Here is a 19,414-nt window from a genome sequence, read left to right as displayed (position 1 = left end):
TATAATTTTTCTTGATACTTTTACAAATTATTGCTTGATTTTTGTTGAAGGATTTGGTAGATCTGACCATTTTTATCTTAAAACTAATCTATGAATTTATAGTTTTTACTATGAATATTTTCGCATAATTTAAGGTATGGTTTTATTGATTTAGCCATCATGGTTTAATTGATTAAGGATCTTGATTTTCCTAAAAAAATTGTTACATCACTCGAAAATTTTGTGCATGTTTACTTTATGTGATTTATTTGTTATTTCATATTCATTGTTAATTCGAAAATGATAATGATAATTTTCGTGTTCATTGGTAAATATTGAATTACTGGGTTAAAATTGAATTTCTGAGTTAATAGATGAATTTTTGGTTTAATAATTGAATTTTCTGGGTTAATAATCGAAAATTTTCTGGGTTAAAAATCGAAAATTTCTGGGTTAATTGAAAATTTCTGGGTTAACATGCGACAATTTCTGGGTTAGCATGCTCAATTTCTGGGTTAACATGCTCAATTTCTGGGTTCTCTAAATATGATACATTAACTAGTTTAGATCCCGCGCATAAATGCGCGGTATTTATAGAGTTTTTACTTTTATATTACTTAATAATGCTAAATTAATACCTCACTAATTTTTCATATTTCATGTCATTATATTTTGATATGAGGAAAAAAATTGAACTGTAAAATTATTCAAGAAAACCGAGTAAAATTGAACTACAAAATAATAATGGTATCTAATTAAATGTTCGTTTTCTCGTTATTATATATTTTTTCGAGAAAAAAAAAATTAAAACTGAAAATTAGTCAAAGAGAATTGAGTAACGTGCTGGAATGTATTTTTTTAAAACTATTTTTTATACCACAAGCTAATGATTCCAATTTATTAATTCTCTCATTTGTTTTTGTCATGTAAGTAATCAAAACGTTTTTTATTTTGTTTATACATAGTATGAGTTAAGTCATTCTCAAATAATAGCATCAATAAAAGATTTAATAGTTTATAGCTTTATATTATTTATATTTTAATTAAAATATTATAGTTTAGTGTTTAGTGAAAATTGTAAAATTTGATGAAAAAGTTAATATTAAATGAAAAAAATTATATAATGAAATACATTATAATTATTAATTACCTTATTTAGTGAATACAATTAAATTATCAATAGTTTCCTTATTTATAAAGATGCTTTTTGGAGGGAAAATTTTAGAGTTCACCTATTCATTTAGTAAATAGGGGAATTATAATTATTAATTACCTTATTTAGTGAATACAATTAAATTATCAATAGTTTCCTTATTTATAAAGATGCTTTTTGGAGGGAAAATTTTAGAGTTCACCTATTTATTTAGTAAATAGGGGATTTCTGGGTTTGAAACCCAGAAATTCAACCCCAAATGATGAATTCACCAACTTGAGTCCAACCCTAAAACTCAACCCGTGTCCCAACCCGTGTCCCAACCCGTGTCCCAACCCGAGTCCCAACCCGAGTCCGAACCCGAGTCAACCGAGTCCGAATCCGAGTCAACCGAGTCCGAACCCTAGTCAACCGAGTCCGAACCCGAGTCAACCGAGTCCGAACCCGAGTCAACCGAGTCCGAACCCAATACCCAGATACCCAGATATGGAACTTAATACCCAGATATGAAACTTTTAATGATCAAAACCATAATCCTAAATAATTTGAAAACAGACCCAATTCTGAGTAATTATTTTTAAATCTTTTGTTCTAACGATTATGTTTTGATTTCTGTTAGGTTGTTTCAAATGGTAAGCAATCAGAGTATGCCTACAGTTATTGAGATAAGTTCAATTACTGTTATTTACATTGAACAATTGTTGAATTTCATTTTTTTATAGCTGATTTTATATTCTGATTCACCCATACTAAGCATTTTTATTTGAATGCCTCATCTACAGCATAAAGAGAATTGGGACTATTGATGTTTTATTTGGGATATTTTCACCAAAGTTAAGTCAATAATTTTCATCTTTTTTATCTATTTTTATTAAGTTTTTATTTGTATATATTATTCTTAATTGAAATATTTTGCCAAACTAAGTGTTCTGTTTTATTGAATTTTCAGGTTCTGCTTTACATTTATTTTGTTATGTTTGGATGATGGCTGAACACAGAAGCTGTATGTTTGAGAAATAATTTTCGAAGCATGGAAAGATAAGTATATAAAACTTCTTATGAATGCTTACTTGTTTCTTTCCCGTTGTAGTTCTTCCGCTTCTGTGTTGAGTTTGTGTTATTTCCTTTTTCCATTGCTTAAACTATTGCACATCTAATGCCGTTATCTTCCCGAATCCTTGCTTTTTCTTTTATTTGTTATTCACTCTTTGCTGATTTCTTTTTTATTGTACTATTAATTAAGAGGATTACTTGAGCTTTTCTCTGAAATCTTTAAGTAGCTTAGGAAATTAGAATGATTGTGAAGTTGTGTTTTTGGTATATATATATAAGTGGAAATAACCACTGTTAGTGGGGATATGCTAAAGTGGAAATAACCACTGTTAGTGGGGATATGCTAAAGTGGAAATAACCACTGTTAATAACTTCTTGTTAGTGGGATCATGTTAATAGAGGTAGTTGATAATTTCTTTTGGCGCCTTTATTTGAAATTTTGCTGGTGAAGATTTTAAAGATATTTTAATTTCATTTTGCCAAAGTTTTTTGTTTATTGAATAATGTCATTTTTAACCCGCACTCCAATTTATTGTCACTTAATATTTTTGTCATCTATTTTGGAAGACGACTGCCCTTATTTTGTATTTGTTTCTGATTGTTTGTTTTTGGTCTTATTTTTTTGATATTGACTAACTCACCAGTTATTAGGAAAGTAATTCTGAATTATACTTGTGTCGTCCTTCTTTGAAAACTGAAATTACAGCTATAGTTCCGTGTTAAAAAAATAGCCATTCATGAAAATTGAAAAATAATATCCGAACTACTGCCGAATTACGTCAAACTAACTTGAAAGTTGAAAAACAATATCCAAACTAATGCTGAATTACGTCTATAATAAAATATAATGCACTTTAATGCTTCTAATGCTATTCAATTCTAAGCTGATTTCCCTTTTTTTGCTGATGCTTCGTCTTGCACATCTCCGTCCTTGTATGTCTCAAATAATATTCTCTTGCTTGACGGTGTCAACGACTCAGTGTTACTTCCAGTTTCATTTTCTGCATCCTGCATTTGTTTCTGTTAGCGTAAGTTTAACTTCTAATAGATCATAATAATTTTTATTAATCGGCGTTTAATTACTATATTTGGATTGAATTTCATACCAGCAAATAATCTGATTGTGTCTCACTTGTGACAACACTTTGTGGACAGCGGGCCGCCCACGGGGGCGCTTGGTGAAGGTCGAAAAAAACAAGCGTTTGCATTTTGTATGGAGTCGCCACCAATTTTTATGGGAAATTGGAACCGTTCGAATACCTCGTGCCATGTCAAGACACAAAGTAGTGACATGAACACTAAGCAATCGTTACCCTTAGCATTCTATGTCTAGAATGACTCTCGTGGATGCCAATGAACACGGGTGCTCACGGAGATCTGGAGTAAGGGGTGAGGGTACGTATTAGGAAGCTCTTTTGATCGAACACCTAATCCCGCCCGCCTCGATAGCGGCCTCTACTAATGATTAGGGAAGTTATTCGTACTTGATATATCGTCGGCTACATGCATGCAATGCAACATCCAAGTTTTAATCCTAGCATGTGAAGATTTAACTAAGTCGGTTGACAATTAATTAGCATACAATTGGGTCGAAGTAGGATTTAATGCTCATTTACATGTGAAAGCATACAAGCAATAAAATAAATACCATAAAAGAAATACAATAATGAAAATTACATTAATTACATTGGGATAGGCGATTTATGTCGAAAATACCTTTAAAATGGATGATTTGAGAAAAAAGAGATAAAAGAATAGAAGAAAGAGTTAAATAAATTAACGAACGAAACAGAAAGTGATAATACGGATAATAGTTAATTAATACGTAGACTAATTAAACTAGGTCAAGGCAGAAACGGAGTTCAGGGACAGAACTCATCCTGGAACAGCGCAAAGCAGATGCGCCCTCGGAAGAGGCGCAACGATTCTTTGCGTCTGTTTCAAGGGTGAGTTGGGCGTGAAGTTTGAAGCGCAAATCGTTAATGTCGATTGGTGATTTAATGGTCAATTGGTGATATTTACTCGGATGAAAGTGATTAATAGATTAATTACATGTGAATGATGGTCATAAAAGCGATAAACATGAATGAGACGAAATTAAACGGATTAATTACATGAAATTATGATGGAAATATTAATGAGTCCTCTATTGAAATAAGTCAATTAGGCTAAATACGACGGATATACAACGAATATGCGAATAAGCAGATTAAACAGATTAAACTATATCAATGACGAGTTCCAGAAACTCAATATGACTAAATCGAATCTCTAAAATCCGGGTTTGAATTTAATGACGAAAACCCGCAAATATTAGATTATTTAGGATTTAAGTCGGATTTATGATGAATTAAAACATACTAATGATGAGTGAATGATGAATTATATGATACAATATACATGTGAATTATCAATGACGATTATATCAAAGAATTAACGGACAAACAAATAACAAAATAAAAAAAAGAAGCGAATTACAGAGGACGAGGAAGAAGAAAAGAAGCAGAAGCTGGCGGCCTCTCACGAAGAGGCGCAGCAGAATCGCGCTCCTTCAAGAGGCGCAGCGATTTTGCGTCTTTTCTCGACGTCTGTCTACTGGAAATCCGTAAAAAAGAGTTTTAAAGCACGGTTTTGGAAATCGGTTTTAACGGTGTTTTCGACATAAATCTTACAAAGGTGATACGATAAATAAAATACAATAAATAAAAGAGGAATTATACACCCTAAGACTTACATGTTGACGAAACGAGATGAACTAAGATATCGACTAGTGAATGCTCGACGCGAATGCAAAGAGAGTGCCCTCGTAAGAGGAAAACGATTGATTAATTAAGTTGATTATTGTGTAGTTGGTCAAATTGGTCGGTCATGCAACGGAGAGGCTGGTACCCGGAAAGATCCGAGCTTACGTGGTCGAAAGTTCAAGCACGTAGGCGCCAATAAGTAAGAACAAAGTCTAGAATGCAAAGGGAGAAGAGAAGGGCGGACACTCGCGTGAGAAATATGAGGAACGAAAGCTCCTATTTATACTAATCACACGACGGAATTAGGGTTTCGGAGACTCTTTGGAAGTGAATCTCGGAAAGATATGAAAAAAGATACGTAAGACATGCAAAGAAGGGCCTGGGAAAAGGCGCAGCAGCCACTGCGTCTCTTGGAAGAGGCGCAAAGACTGGCCACTGCGTCTATTCCCGTGAGGTTTCCTCCTTTGAAGAAAGATTTCGCGTTTGAGTTATGGTAGGACGGAAATAATTCGATTATCTTATGAATATTACGGGATATTATTTGCCAAAAGATAAAATTTGTGAAATATGGAATAGAAACATCCGGAACATTCCAGAATATTCTGACTCGGGATTTAACGGTTATCAGAAAATGGAGACGGTTTTTGACCCGGACTCCGAATGTACTCTAATTACTGCCAAAACGACCGTATCGGCGCGTAGATGACAACTAAGAGGTAGACATTTAATATTTGAGCAATCACTTGATGATAATCTTATGAACTGTCACAAATCGTTCCGCGTATCAAACATGCGGCCCAATCATCACCGGGTGGTTTGCGGGAGGTGCAGAAACGAGGTGTCTACAGAGCCCCCACTTTGACTGAGGCTTGGACAAGGCGAAAGTCAAAGTATAGCCATCAGTTCAATCGAAGATTACAACGACGACGACTATGGCGACGCGAGGCGGCTCAAGGGGTCTGAGCCAAGGACCTGTCGTCGGGAACATTTTAGAGTCTGTCGACTATCGGGGAGGGTCGTTTAAAGTCCATTAGACTACGTAAGGAAGCTCGCCAGCCATAAGAAGAAACCATACCTGAGATACCCCTGGGTGAAACGGAACTGAAGACGCTTCGGCAAAACTCTTTGGTCTGAAGATAAATTGGTGTCTGAAGGCATTAGGGGTCACAGGATTATGAAGAAACTTCTTTCTCGAGATGCTTACGGAGAATGACACCTTTGCCGAACTCTGTGAAGAATAAATATCGAAAGCAGCAGGACGTCGGTAGAAACTGCCGGGGAATCCGCTTGCGTCGGTCTCAAGCGAACTCTTGCAAAAACTTGAGGTTGAATCTGCTTGCGTCGGTCTCAAGCGAACTCTTGTTGGCAAATATATTGACGATTAGGAACATCTTGATCGCCATGGAAGACATCTTGAGTGAGCAATACTGCAAAATACTGCGGCGCTGAGGACAAATGTTTTGACGACTAGGAACATCTTGATCGTCATGGAAGAAATCTTGAGTGAGCAATACTGCAAAATACTGCTGCGCTGGGGAAAAATGTATAATAATATGCAACAGATCCATTTCTTTGGTGATAAAAATGCGGGCCGGAACGAAAGAAAATCGTCGAATGGGCCAGAAGAGTAAAATAGCATCGAGGAAGAGGCGCACCAAAGATGGGCCCACAAATAACGAACTTATAACGAATTTTTGAAAATCCATGTGGAGGGAACAGAAGGAAGAGGCGCAGCAAGAGCTGCGTCTCTTGGAAGAGGCGCAGCGCCTGCTGCGTCTTTTCCCCAATTTGGCTTTCCTGCCTAAAAACGCGAAATCAGAGGGATTTGTTTCATTTGCATTCGAAACACAATTCACTCATTTCTCTCTCAAATATTCACCATTTCCGCCAAGGTTTGATTCAAAAGCTTGCTTTAAACATGACTAATCGAGGTATGTATCTTAATCTTGCATTAATCTTCTGCATTTGTCGAATTTTGAGCCGCGAAAATTAGGGTTTTCGACCCTTTTGATCGAAAATTTGGGGCTTTTCCCCCAAATGGATTTGCCTTGCCAAATTGATGTTAGAAATGGATAGTAGGTGATGTTAGGAACATAACCATGCATTTGTTTCGAATTTTCATCAAGTTTTGAGCCTTTGAATGAATTTTGAGACGGTTTTACAGCTGAACCGTAATTTGCTTCGAAAATAGCCTTAGGATCGCCCATTGGCGATGAAATTTGATATTTGGGATCCTTGAACGATGGGTAAACTTCCTACCATCTCGGATTTTTGGTTTGTGACAACTTTTTCAGGACACCCTTCTAGGGCATAATTGCCGCTATAACGAAATGCTGCCGAATTTTCGACTTGAACCCAGAACTAGGCTTTGAATTGGACTTGACTTGACCCAATTTATCACATGAGTGATCGGGTTGGTGGGAACGTGGCCAAGGATGGCACGGGAGGAGTAGTTTCAGGGCCTTGAAGGCTCGAAAACCCCTTAACAAAGGCTTGTCGTCGTGTGACGCGGCCTGGATTTACTTTAATGTTGCAGGTGATGAGGCTTCTACTTCTGGGAGAGCTCCCATGGAGATAGACGCCACTTTTGTTGAGGAGGCTTTAGAGCAGGCCTTCACCGCTGCGGTGATGGCTGCTGGAGACGAGGCTCACGAGGAGGAGGCCGTCGAGGAGGAGGAGGCCCCGAGACGGGCCAACGTTGGGCGAGGAGGTCGTCAGCTGAGAGGAGCTCCTGCGTGGGCTGAGACCTGGGAGAGTAGGCACCTTGTGTGGGCTGTAGAGGGTCACCTGTCCTACAGGACGGTGAAGAGCTTGGTAAATAAGAATTCACTACTCATTATTCATCCTCTTTCATCCTTTTGTCCAAATTTCTTTCAAATTTCATTCAAAACTAAAGATAGCTTTGTTTCAAATCATAATAGGAGGCCGGGAACATCAGGTCGTTCTCGGGTTACACGACAGCGATGGAGCACTACGAGCAGCTGTCGGCGGAGGAGAGGGCCATGATCGAGCGTGGAGCGTTCGGTCCTCTGGTTCAGGTCTGGAGAGATATCGTGAAGAGGAAGCTGTGGGCTAACCTTAGCCTGGTCCGCGCTTTCTTGGACCGATTCTGGGACACGACGTCCACGTTTCACCTTCCTTTTGGTGAGGTGGGCGTCACTCTGGAGGATTATGGCATGATTTCTGGTCTGCCGTGTGGGACCGAGGAGATGGTGTGGCCGGAGACTGCTATGAGGGCGGACTCGGCCGAGGCGAGGAGATTGATCGGCTGGAACTTGTCGCCGAAGGCTGTTGCAGTGCCGGGTTTGGTACCCAGTACTTACGTTCGAGACTACTTTGCGGGGAAGACCCCGGCGCTGGTGATGATCGATGGGAGGGAGACAACTCCTCCTCCTTGTACAGCTGAGCGAGAGGGCCGTCGTGGCTTTGGTGGTTCCTGTCTTGATTTACCTCGGAGACAAGGGCGAGAGGCTATCGACGAAGCTTCTTCCCTTCCTTTCTGACCTGAGTTCCCTAGGGCGTTGGGACTGGGTCACTGCTGGTTTTGCGGTCCTCATCCGCTTCATGAGGGCCATGGTTCGTCCGGAGTTGATGGAGAAGGGGACTTCTCCTGGCGCTGTCGGACCTGGGCTACTGTTGGATGTATGGACCTTCCTTTAGACCAAAGTAAATTCCTTTCTTTATCAAATCACGAAAGATCGTCATTGATTATTCTGTTTTACAGGCGTGGGTGTACTCCTACTTTCCGGGTCTCGCGCCCAAGAGGACGGAGCCATTGGAGAGGGCCTATCCCGTGGTGAGGGATTGGGTCATGTGCCGGACGAAGAGCAAGCGTTCTTCTCACAATGTCTACCGGCGGGACGTGAACGCTCTTCAGCTGAGCAGCGTGAGTATCCTATTTGTATTCATTTACTCTTCTTATACTTTGCTTTTAATTGATCATAGGAATGATTTTTGCCTTTACATTGTCGCAGTGGGTGCCCAGACCTTGGGCGGAGTACGCAGGAGCGCCCCCTTTCGTTGCTGAGGTCCTTCGACCTAGGAGCCCGAGCCGGCTACTGTTGTGGACGTCGATGGGTCCTGTGTGGTACTTGGGCGAGCGGTTGGCTCGTCAGTGCTCTCGGGACGCGTTGACGGTTCCCGTCGACCCTCCCAGGACGATGTTTAGGGAGCCTTCTGAGGCTGAGAGGGAGGCGGACTTGGCTGGTGCCAGTGGCGACGACCTTCTTCTTCCTGGCGAGGACTACTCGGCGTTCCTTTACGGGAGGTTGGCGTACTGGCCGGTAGTGGTGAGTATCTTTTTACTTTTGATTGATTTGATTTCGAGAACTACGACGAAAGATCATCGATTGACGAGAGCTATTTGTCTTTGCAGGAGGTTGAGGCGGCGGGCATCGAGCCCCCAGAGTACCCCGAGACCCTCGAGTACACTGACGCGACTGGGAGGACGACGATCTCCGAGTTGCGTGACTTTGACGTAGCCGTGACGGATCCGGCTTAGATGATGGCAAGATCGATTCGGAGGGTAAGCCTCCAACATGTATGACTTTTGTGTAAGAACACATTTGATTGAGTTTGCTCAATTTGCTGAGAATTTCTTTTGCTAGTGCAGGTCGCGCCGTCCCGGTTCGTGGCGCTATGGAGGGTGGCCTACCGGCTGCGAGCTACTGCCATCGAGGCACTCGTCGGTGGTCGAGGTCGTCAGGTATGAACCTTATTTGATTTTTTTTTTTTTTGATTTTAATTTTCGATCTTGCTTGAATTGATTGACATGAGCCAATTTGTTGCTGTTTACAGGGTGACCGCGAGCTGGAGCGAGAGTTGACCCAGTCTCGGGAGGAGACGGCTCGCTTGTTGAGGGAGCTCGAGGTTCGGGACGCCGAGATCGCCGTTCTGGTGGCGAGAGTTGCCGAGTTGGAGGGCGCCCAGCAGTAGTTTTGTGTAGTTTTGTAGACTTGTACATTTTGGACATTTGATTTTGAAACATTTTTGGACTCTGTTTGGGGCGCGAGCCCCCAGTTTGCTTGGACTTTTGGACTTTGTTCGGGGCGCAAGCCCCCAGTTTGCTTGTACATTTGCTCTGTTTGGTGTATATATATGGTGGCCTGAGTGCCTTTGCTGCTGGGTTGTGTTGCTTGTACCTGCAGGTTAGTTCTTGAACAGGTTTGGTAGACAACGGTTTATGCCGTCATGCTGCCGAAATTTACATGGAAGTCACGCGAAACATACATTTTATATACATAAGGCCTTTAATCAGCGCAAAATGAGACTCAAGAGAGCACGAGGAAAAGCAAAAAATTTGCCGGAAATGACCGGACGGTAGGGAGGGTTACCCCCCAAAAAAAGAAAAAAGAAGAAACCTGTAAGTTAGAGATGTGGAAATGAAATTAAGAAAATAATGATAAAGAAAGGTAAATGAATTATAATGGAAATTATGTCCTAAGATGAGGAATTGGAATTATTATTTTTAAAAATGAAAATGAAATGTATTTCCTAAAATGAAAATGTGCACATGTGGTAAAATGGCGAACTGTCGATGCCGTCTCGAAATGCGTGCCCGCGAAAATAAGAAACTTGAAACATGGTAAACTGCTCGTATTTACCAAAATAAAATCCCGTAGGAATAGGAAATTATTCGTTATAGAATTAGGAAAGATCCAAACGCGGAAATCACAGAAGTGAGCCTGGGGAAGAGGCGCAGCATGAGCGCGTCCCTTCAAGAGGCGCGGCCGATCTTCCGCGCCTGTTCCCAAGCTTGTCCGTTCTGGCGGATTTTTGGAAACAGCAATTAGTATAAATAGAAGCGTCGACGAGGCGTTAGTTCACACAAATCTTCCGTCTCCTCCTCGTCTATTCACATAAATCTCTCAAAATAAATCTTCAAGAGAAAATTGTCATTATGAATACTTTGGAGATCCGCTTGAAGGAATGGACCAACGAGTTTTCGAATATGGAGAAGCACGACATGGGTGCTTATAACCTTGGGTCTTTGTTGAGTTTGAAACTCATTAAGGTAGTAAAACCGTTCTTGGATGCTTGCCTTGACTATTGGGACCCGAATTATCATGTTTTCGCGTTCCCTGGAGGTGATATTTGCCCGTTTCCTGAAGAAATTGCTGCTATTGGTGGGTGGGACCCCGAACATTTACCTGCCATTCCTTCCACTTCACAAGGGTACAAGAGCAAATTCAGAGACTTGCTTGGACTAACTAGACTTGAGGTGGATCGCTTAGTTACCCCGAAAGGCGTGAGAATGTTGGACTTTGTAGACCGATTCATTAACAGGGCCGACCCTACTGTTTCCCATGTTGCCAGGAGGAGGGCATTTGGCTTTTGTTTGTTGCATGTGTATGTCTTCCAAGGTCACGTTGATGAAGACCTGAGAGGTGATCCCCGTCTTTTGGGTCTTATTGAGCAAATGGAGCTGCGCAGGAGCCCAACTTGTTTATACTTAGGGGAGATTATCTTGGGTTTGAATAATAGGAAATCCAACCGCGATCTGCCGTTCTTGGGGAGTCCCGTCATTTTGCAGGTAAAAGACATCATCATTTTTTTTTTTTTTTTTTTTTTTTTTTTTTTTTTTTTTTTTCGTTTGTCTAATACCTGCTCTTGGTAGGTTTGGCTTATGGAACGGCTCCGATTGATCGAGCCCCCAGTTCATGCACTTTCCTATCATTCCCGTTCGATTGCGATGAGGACGCGGTTGTACATGGTGGACTTCACCCGGGTCTGTGACTATTGGAAGAACAAGTTGAAGAATGATGATGGTCCGCTGATTAGGTGGGTCGTACCGTGGTGGCACCTCAAGTCTGTCACTGGGGTATCTTCTTTGGATCCCACTAGGTCCGTGCGCATTCCGGGATTGGAGTTTATGGTATGCATCTTTCCGGAAAGATTGATGAGGCAAGTTGGGTTGAAGCAGACGATCCCTAGGCTTGATACCGTCCCGCAGACTGCTATGGCGCTTACTACAGAGAGCCGAAGAGAGTGGGCTATCAAATGGGCCCAAAGGAACATGTGGTTCTTGAGCTTCTCCACCAATGCTTTGTGGGTGTCGGATTCTTATCTGAGGTGGAGAAAGGCTGCAACTCCGGAAGAGCGCGAGAGACTGAGGAAACGCGAACCTGTTGACTACAAGGTGCGCGAGGGAGAGAAAGAGAAGGAGAAGCATCTGACAGAGGGAGAAGAAGAGGCTGGGTTTCTGGTCATTCATCCTTCGAAGAAATCAAAGACTACTCCTGTCGCGGAAATGGTGGTTGGCAAGAATGGCAGAGTTAGGCCTCGAGAAAGACCGTTGGTGATTAGGTCTGAAGTGGTGCAAGAGCGCCCGGATCGAGGTCGCGACAAGAAATATGACAAGAATGACAAGGGCAAGGGGAAGATGGAGGAATAGCCCGAGTCTTTATTTATTATTTGATTATTATTATTTATTGTTGTTGTAATAAAAAGGAGGGATTTTTAGAATCCTAGCCTATCCTATTTTTATTATGTAACGTACTACTATTACTAGAAAGTGAATGAAATAAAAAGGTTAAATGGTTATGAAACCGTTGAGATTTTCCACTTATTATTCTTGTCGAATTTCAAATGCAACGCAAATGTCCTTCTATTTACATTTTTAGATATAATGGGTTGAATCCCGTGAAGGATTGCCTACGTATTCACTTAAAAAGCGAAATCAAACCCTTGCGCGTAGTTCGAGTAAATGTAAAAGAATAATTGTTCGAAGCAAGAGCTTGTAGTGAACATAGAAAATAAGCATGAGCTTTTGCTTACTATGGAGGTGCGAATTTAGTTTGTTTGATGATATGAGGATGACAAATTTGTCAAGATGCAGGAGCACAGTGACATTTAGCTTATTTCAGCTTGGCCAGGGGCCGTTTATTTAGTGCCACAAGAGCGACACATGGGTTTACGCGAGGCGCGTTTTTGTCCTATTCTAGGCATAGTACCGCTTCAATTGGTCGAGGTTTGTGGGGTTTGAAAATTCATTCCCGTCTAGGTCTGTGATTCTAACCGCACCCCCTGGGAGTATGGATTTGATTAGAAATGGTCCGGCCCAATTAGGTTTGAATTTTCCCCTTGGGTCGACAGGTAAAAGAGCTCTAACCGATTTGAGTACTAAGTCTCCTTCTTTGATGTTTCTTGGCCTAACCCTTTTGTTGAAAGCTCGTTTGATACGTGCTTGATATGTTTGGACATTATGTAAGGCGCGTAGCCTACGTTCATCCAGGAGGATGAGTTCTTCATACCTATCCCTCTTCCAATCGGCCTCCGGGATTTGACTTTCTAGTAGAATACGTAAGGATGGTATCTCTAGCTCGACTGGTTGTACAGCTTCCATGCCGTAGGTCAAATAGAAAGGAGTAGCCCCAGTGGGCGTTCTAACAGATGTGCGGTACCCCCATAAGGCGAAAGGTATCTTGCTTGGCCAATCTCTGTAGTTGTCAGTCATTTTCTTGAGAATCGTGACAACATTCTTATTTGTCGCCTCTACCGCGCCGTTAGTCTGTGGTCTATAGGGCGAAGAGTGGTGATGCTTAATCTTGTATTTGGCTAGCAATTGCTCGGTTTCGGCTTGGAAGTGTGACCCATTATCGCTAATGATCTCATGTGGGCAACCATATCGACAGATGATGTTGTTTTGTATGAATTTGGCCACATTTTTAGCCGTAAGACCAGTGTAGGAAGCCGCTTCTACCCATTTGGTGAAATAGTCAATCGCCACTAGAATGAAACAGTGACCTCTGTTCGGCTGGGGTTATTTTCCGATTATGTCGATTCCCCATGCAGAGAATGGCCAAGGAGATGTCATCGTGTATAGCAACGAAGGAGGGACATGTTGTATATTCCCGAAGATTTGACAATTGTGGCAGTGTCTCACGTATTTGATGCAATCGGATTCCATTGTGGTCCAATAATATCCCAAGCGTGTGATTTTCTTTGCCATCATGGGCCCACTCATGTGAGGACCACATTCTCCGTCGTGGACTTCTTCCATCACCTTTCGTGCCTGTGAATGATCAAGGCATCGCAGGACTACACCAAGAGGTGTTCTTTTGTATAATTCTCCTTGCATCAGAATGTATTGGGAAGCTAATAGGCGTATAGCACGTTGTCCCCTCTTGTCCATATCCGGCGGATAAGTACCATTAAGCTTGAAATTCAGGATTGCTTGGAACCAGGGTTCCTGTGCGATTTCTTCTTCATCGGTGATTTGATGGACATAAGCCGGCTCTGACCGTCGTTCGATACACAAGGGCATTTCCACCATGTGATCTGGCATATTTATTAGAGATGCAAGTTTCGCAAGAGCGTCTGCAAATTGATTTTCCTCCCGAGGTAGGTTTAGGTATGTTACATGATCAAAGAATTGAGCGACTTGGTCTATCCTAGCCTGATAGGGTGCGAGGCTTTCACTTCGGATTTTCCAGGATCCTGTAACTTGGTTGATGATCAGTGATGAGTCCCCATGTACTCGGAGGTTTTTGATGCCTAAGCTTACTGCCGCTTGTAGTCCAATGAGACAAGCTTCGTATTCGGCAGCATTGTTTGTCACCTCGAAGTCGAGTTTGACGGCAATCGGTGTATGCTCACCTTCAGGAGAAATGAGCAACACTCCTATTCCGAATCCTCTTAAGTTTGATGCTCCATCAAAGTATAGGTCCCAGGAGTCTACATCTGTTTGAAGTATATCCTCGTCGGGAAATGACCAAGTATCTATGGTTTGTGCGTCGTTGATGGGATTTTCTGCGAAGAATTCAGCGACGGCGCGACCTTTTATAACTTTCAGTGGCACATATTTAAGGTCGAATTCTGAGAGCATCGAGTCCATCTTGCAGGCGTCCGTTGAGGACGGGTTTCTCAAGAGGTATTTGATGGATCCATTTTGGAGTATATCTTGACGGAGTAGCTAAGCATGTAGTGACGTAGCTTCTTCGTTGCCCACACAAGAGCGAGGCATGTCTTTTCGAGTTGTGAGTATTTGCACTCATATTCCAAGAACTTCTTACTTAGATAGTAAATAGCTCTTTCTTCGCTTCCTACAGTTTGAGCCAACATGGCACCCATGGCGGTTTCAGTTACTGTGAGATATAAACCAAGAGGTTGATCTCGTTGCGGTGGCATGAGCACTGGTGGTTTAGCCAATATCTCCTTAATCCGGTCAAACGCTTTTTGACAATCATCATCCCACATGGTGTGGTCTGTTTTCTTGAGTTTCTTGAAGATAGGCTCACAAATCATTGTAAGTTTCGATATGAATCGACTTATGTCTTTGTACTTTTCCCGGGAATCCTCGACTTCTTTTTTTCTGTTTGGGGTTGTGGAATTTCGATCGAGCTTTGATTTTTGAAGGATCTATTTCTATACCGCGTTGGCTAACGACATATCCCAGGAGTTTCCCGGATGTTACCCCAAATGTGCATTTACGGGGTTGAGTCTCATGTTGTACTTTCGTAGCCTTGCGAAGAACTTGCGAAGGTTTGCAATATGTCCCTCTCTTTCCTTGGATTTGACGATCATGTCATCTACATACACCTCAACTTCTTTGTGCATCATGTCATGTAGGAGTGTAATTGCGGTGCGTTGGTATGTAGCTCCGGCGTTGATCAATCCGAATGGCATTACCGTATAGCAATATGTTCCCCATTGGGTGACGAATGCGGTCTTGTGCATATCTTCCATGGCCATCTTGATTTGGTTATAACCCGCATATCCGTCCATGAAGGATAGTAATGCGTGGTCTGCAGTATTGTCTACCAATATGTCAATGTGAGGTAGAGGGAAGTCATCTTTCGGACTCGCTTTGTTCAAGTCCCTAAAGTCAACACAAACACGGATTCTCCCATCCTTTTTGGGCACGGGTACTATGTTAGCTACCCAGTCAGAATACTCGGAAACTTTGATGAACTCGGCTTTGAATTGCTTGTCAACTTCTTCCTTAATCTTTAGAGCCCATTCTGTTCTCATTCGTCGAAGCTTCTGTTTCACAGGTTTGAAACCTGGCTTAATCGGAATCCTATGTTCGGCAATATCCCTGTCGATCCCTGGCATGTCTTTGTAGGACCAAGCGAAAACGTCTTTGAATTCATTTAGGAGGTCTATGAAATCGGCCCTTTCAGTTGAGCTCAAGGTAGTCCCAATCCTAAGTTCTTTGGGTTCTAGTTCGGTTCCTACATTGATGGGTTTGGTGTCCTCTATTACAGGTCCCCCTTCTCCTTCCTGTAATATTTCTTTGGCTACGTAGGGAGGTATTTCGGTCAAGTCTGGCTCTTGGTCATCCTCAGTATCATCGTAAACAGAATTGCACTCAAGATAACACAAAGAGTAAGCAGAACCTGATTTATTCATATTAAGATTTGAGTAAAGTTGAAACAAAGAAGCCAACTGATCCATGGTCAGTGGCGGCAAAGGGACAGTAATTGGGGCATTTCCCGAACTACTGTGACTACTCGAGGCTAAGCTAGGAGAAATGAAGGGTGTGGGGATGACAACAGGAGTAGATTCTCTAATGACTTCTCTAGACTCTGACTCCGACTCCGACTCCGACTCCGACTCCGACTCGAATTCGTCGTCTTCTGGTTCTCCTTTGAACATCTCTCCTTCTCCAGTGGTGAGCTTGAAGAGTCTTCCTTGGTTGTTGGTCCATTTGATAGATTTTCTCCACCCTTTCTGCTGCTTTGTGTCGATTTCTGTGATCAACGCGGTGGGGTTGAAGCGATCGTCTTGAAGTATCATAGTAATGATCTCATCCTGCGCGGCCCTAATGAATCGATCTTCTCCAAACAATAGGCTAACAGCTTGTTCGTCTAAGCAAGGTGCTTGACGGGTTTTGACGGTAGGAACCGTTTCTGGAGGAATGAAGTAGCAATCGTGAAAGATCTCGATTCCGGCTAGCTTCCTCTAAAGATAATGCCAAGGTTCGGGAAATCCGTGAAAGAGTTCTGAACTTCCTTCTTGAACAAAGTACCCATTTAAAGTGGGGAGATATGGCCTCATTTGGACTCCTACGTGCTTGCGGTTTTGGACTTGGGCGAGCATTTCGAGAACTTCCTCTTTTGTGGGTTTGTACCCTAGTCCAAGTGGTATCCTTGTTGAGTTGCCTTCCTTGTATGGTGCGAAGGTATTCTTCCGAATTGGGTTCAAAGGCATTCCAGGGAAGTATCCCTGAGATTTGAGTATGTGGTTGACCACCAAGTTGGAGTAAGGATTATAGTATAAGGGTGCCAACTCGCTTTCTATGACGCTTACACTTTGGAAGCCCCCAAGTTCATATATGGGATCCGCAAGGACTTGATTGTTTGATTGCTTCTCGATTATTGCCTTGATGGGTGACGAAGTGATCGTCACTACCTTGCCATTTAGTGGGATCTTGATCTTTTGATGCGGGGGTGGATGTTCTTGCTTTGGAAGCATGAATCCAAGGCCTTCCCAGAAGTATGTTGAATGAAGCTTCTATGTCCACTATTTGGAAGTTAACCTTCCGTTCGATTGGTCCTGTGGCTATGGTTAGGTTAGCAAGTCCTACCACTTTTCGTCGCGTACCGTCATATGCACGAACACCTTGATTTGTAGGAGTCCAATCCGACTCTTTCATGCCTAGTTTGTATGCCGTTTTGAGGGGTATGACGTTGACCGCGGAGCCATCATCCACCAAGGTCATTGGCACATTCTTCTTTAGACAGATGACAGTGATGTATAGAGCAAGGTTGTGACTAGCGCCAAAAGGTGGCAAGTCTTCATCCGAGAAAGTAACAGGGTTACTTAGCTTAGGCGATTCTTGGAAGACCAAGTTGACTACATCTTCAGGAGTGGAGTTATGTGCCACATTCAATTTGGCCAAAGCTTGCGGTAAAGCTTGTGATGTGGAAATGAGCTTGCCACTAGTTGCCAGACTGAAAGATCAGCCTTGGTTTTCTGTAATTGCTTGAGCAAATGATCAGTGGGGTCATCTTCGTTGTCATTTGGTGTGATGACGTTGGTTGGACCGTTTTGAGTAGTGCTTTGATATGGGCGACCCGAACGAGTTAGGTGATCCACATCCTGGTCTTCACCATTTTGGACTATTTCCTTGACTAAGGAGTTTTCAATGAGATATTCGTCTTCATCATCATCGGCCCAAACCCCATTGACTGCAGCTAGTTCTTTCACTCTCATGATATCACTTTCTAGTCGTATGATTTGATCGACTAATTTATCGACCACGGTGACTACTTCTTGCATAGTGGCATTTTGAGAGAAGACCAATGGTACACGTTCTTTAGGTATTGCGTTGGGATTGCGCAAGGTCGTTACCATGTTTTCTAGTTCCCATACTTGTCTATCTACACTCCTTGCCCATGTGATGAAGTCGGAAATGGTAGGGGAGATAGTAGAGTAGAGCCTTTCTTTCTCAATTGCATGAATTTCGTTTTCGGTGGGAGAAATGAGGTGTGAGCAATCTAAGGTAGATTCGTCACTTGTAATCACCAGAACTCCAAGAGGATTCTGAGTGTTGTTGGGCTTACCTCCTGGTGGAATTGGAAGTCGACCATCTTCAATCATATCTTGAAGCACGTGTTTCAACTTGTAGCATTTTTCTGTGTCGTGCCCTTTGCCCCTATGGTATTCACAGTATGAATTTTCATCCCAAAACTTGGACTTCTTTTCGGGTTTGGGAGTAGGTCCAATGGGTTGGAGTTTACCTTGCTTCATTAACCTTTTTAGAGCGTTGGAGTACGTATCCCCAAGGTTTGTGAATTTCCTTGGTGGGGTATTTTTCTTGGATGGCTCGAGAAGGTTAATTTCGTCGGTCTTGCTAGTAGAGCCGTATGAATGACTTGTGGACCCTTGATATCCTCGACCTACCATTTTGGACAAGAGTCCTTTACGGATGTCATCTTCAATTCGTGTCCCTAATACGGTTAAGTCCTTGAAAGTCTTGATGTTTTGATATCTCAAATGGTTGGCATATATGGGCTTGAGATTATCCAAAAACTTTTCCACAAGAGTAGCTTCATCCGGGCGTTCAACTAGTTGAGTACTAGTCTTCCTCCACCTACTTAGGAAGTCGGTGAATCCTTCTTTGTCATTTTGGGTAAGAACCTCTAGAGTACGCATGTTGACTTGGATCTCGGCATTATCCGCATATTGTTTAGAGAACTCGATTGCGGCGTCTTCCCAAGTAGCGACCTTCTTGTGATCTAAAGTGTAGAACCATTGCTTCGGGATGGTGTCAAGAGATGAAGGAAAGATCCTTAGGAACATCTCGGGTTTGATGCCTTTGATAGACATGTAATCCTTGAAGGCACGGATGTGGTTCAAAGGGTTCTCATGTCCTTTGAACTTAGGGATATCCGTCATGTTAAAGTTAGTTGGCAATTTGGAATTGACGGCTTCATACTTGCGATTGTTTTCCCTATAAATGTCATCCCCCTTAAGGTACATCAATTGCTCCTCTAGGTATTGGAGTCTTTTCTCAATTTGCAGTTGTCCCTATGATGGG

Source organism: Silene latifolia, chromosome 11, assembly GCF_048544455.1.
Source record: "Silene latifolia isolate original U9 population chromosome 11, ASM4854445v1, whole genome shotgun sequence".
Lineage (NCBI taxonomy): Eukaryota > Viridiplantae > Streptophyta > Magnoliopsida > Caryophyllales > Caryophyllaceae > Silene > Silene latifolia.
Note: the sequence above shows the minus strand (reverse complement) of the source record.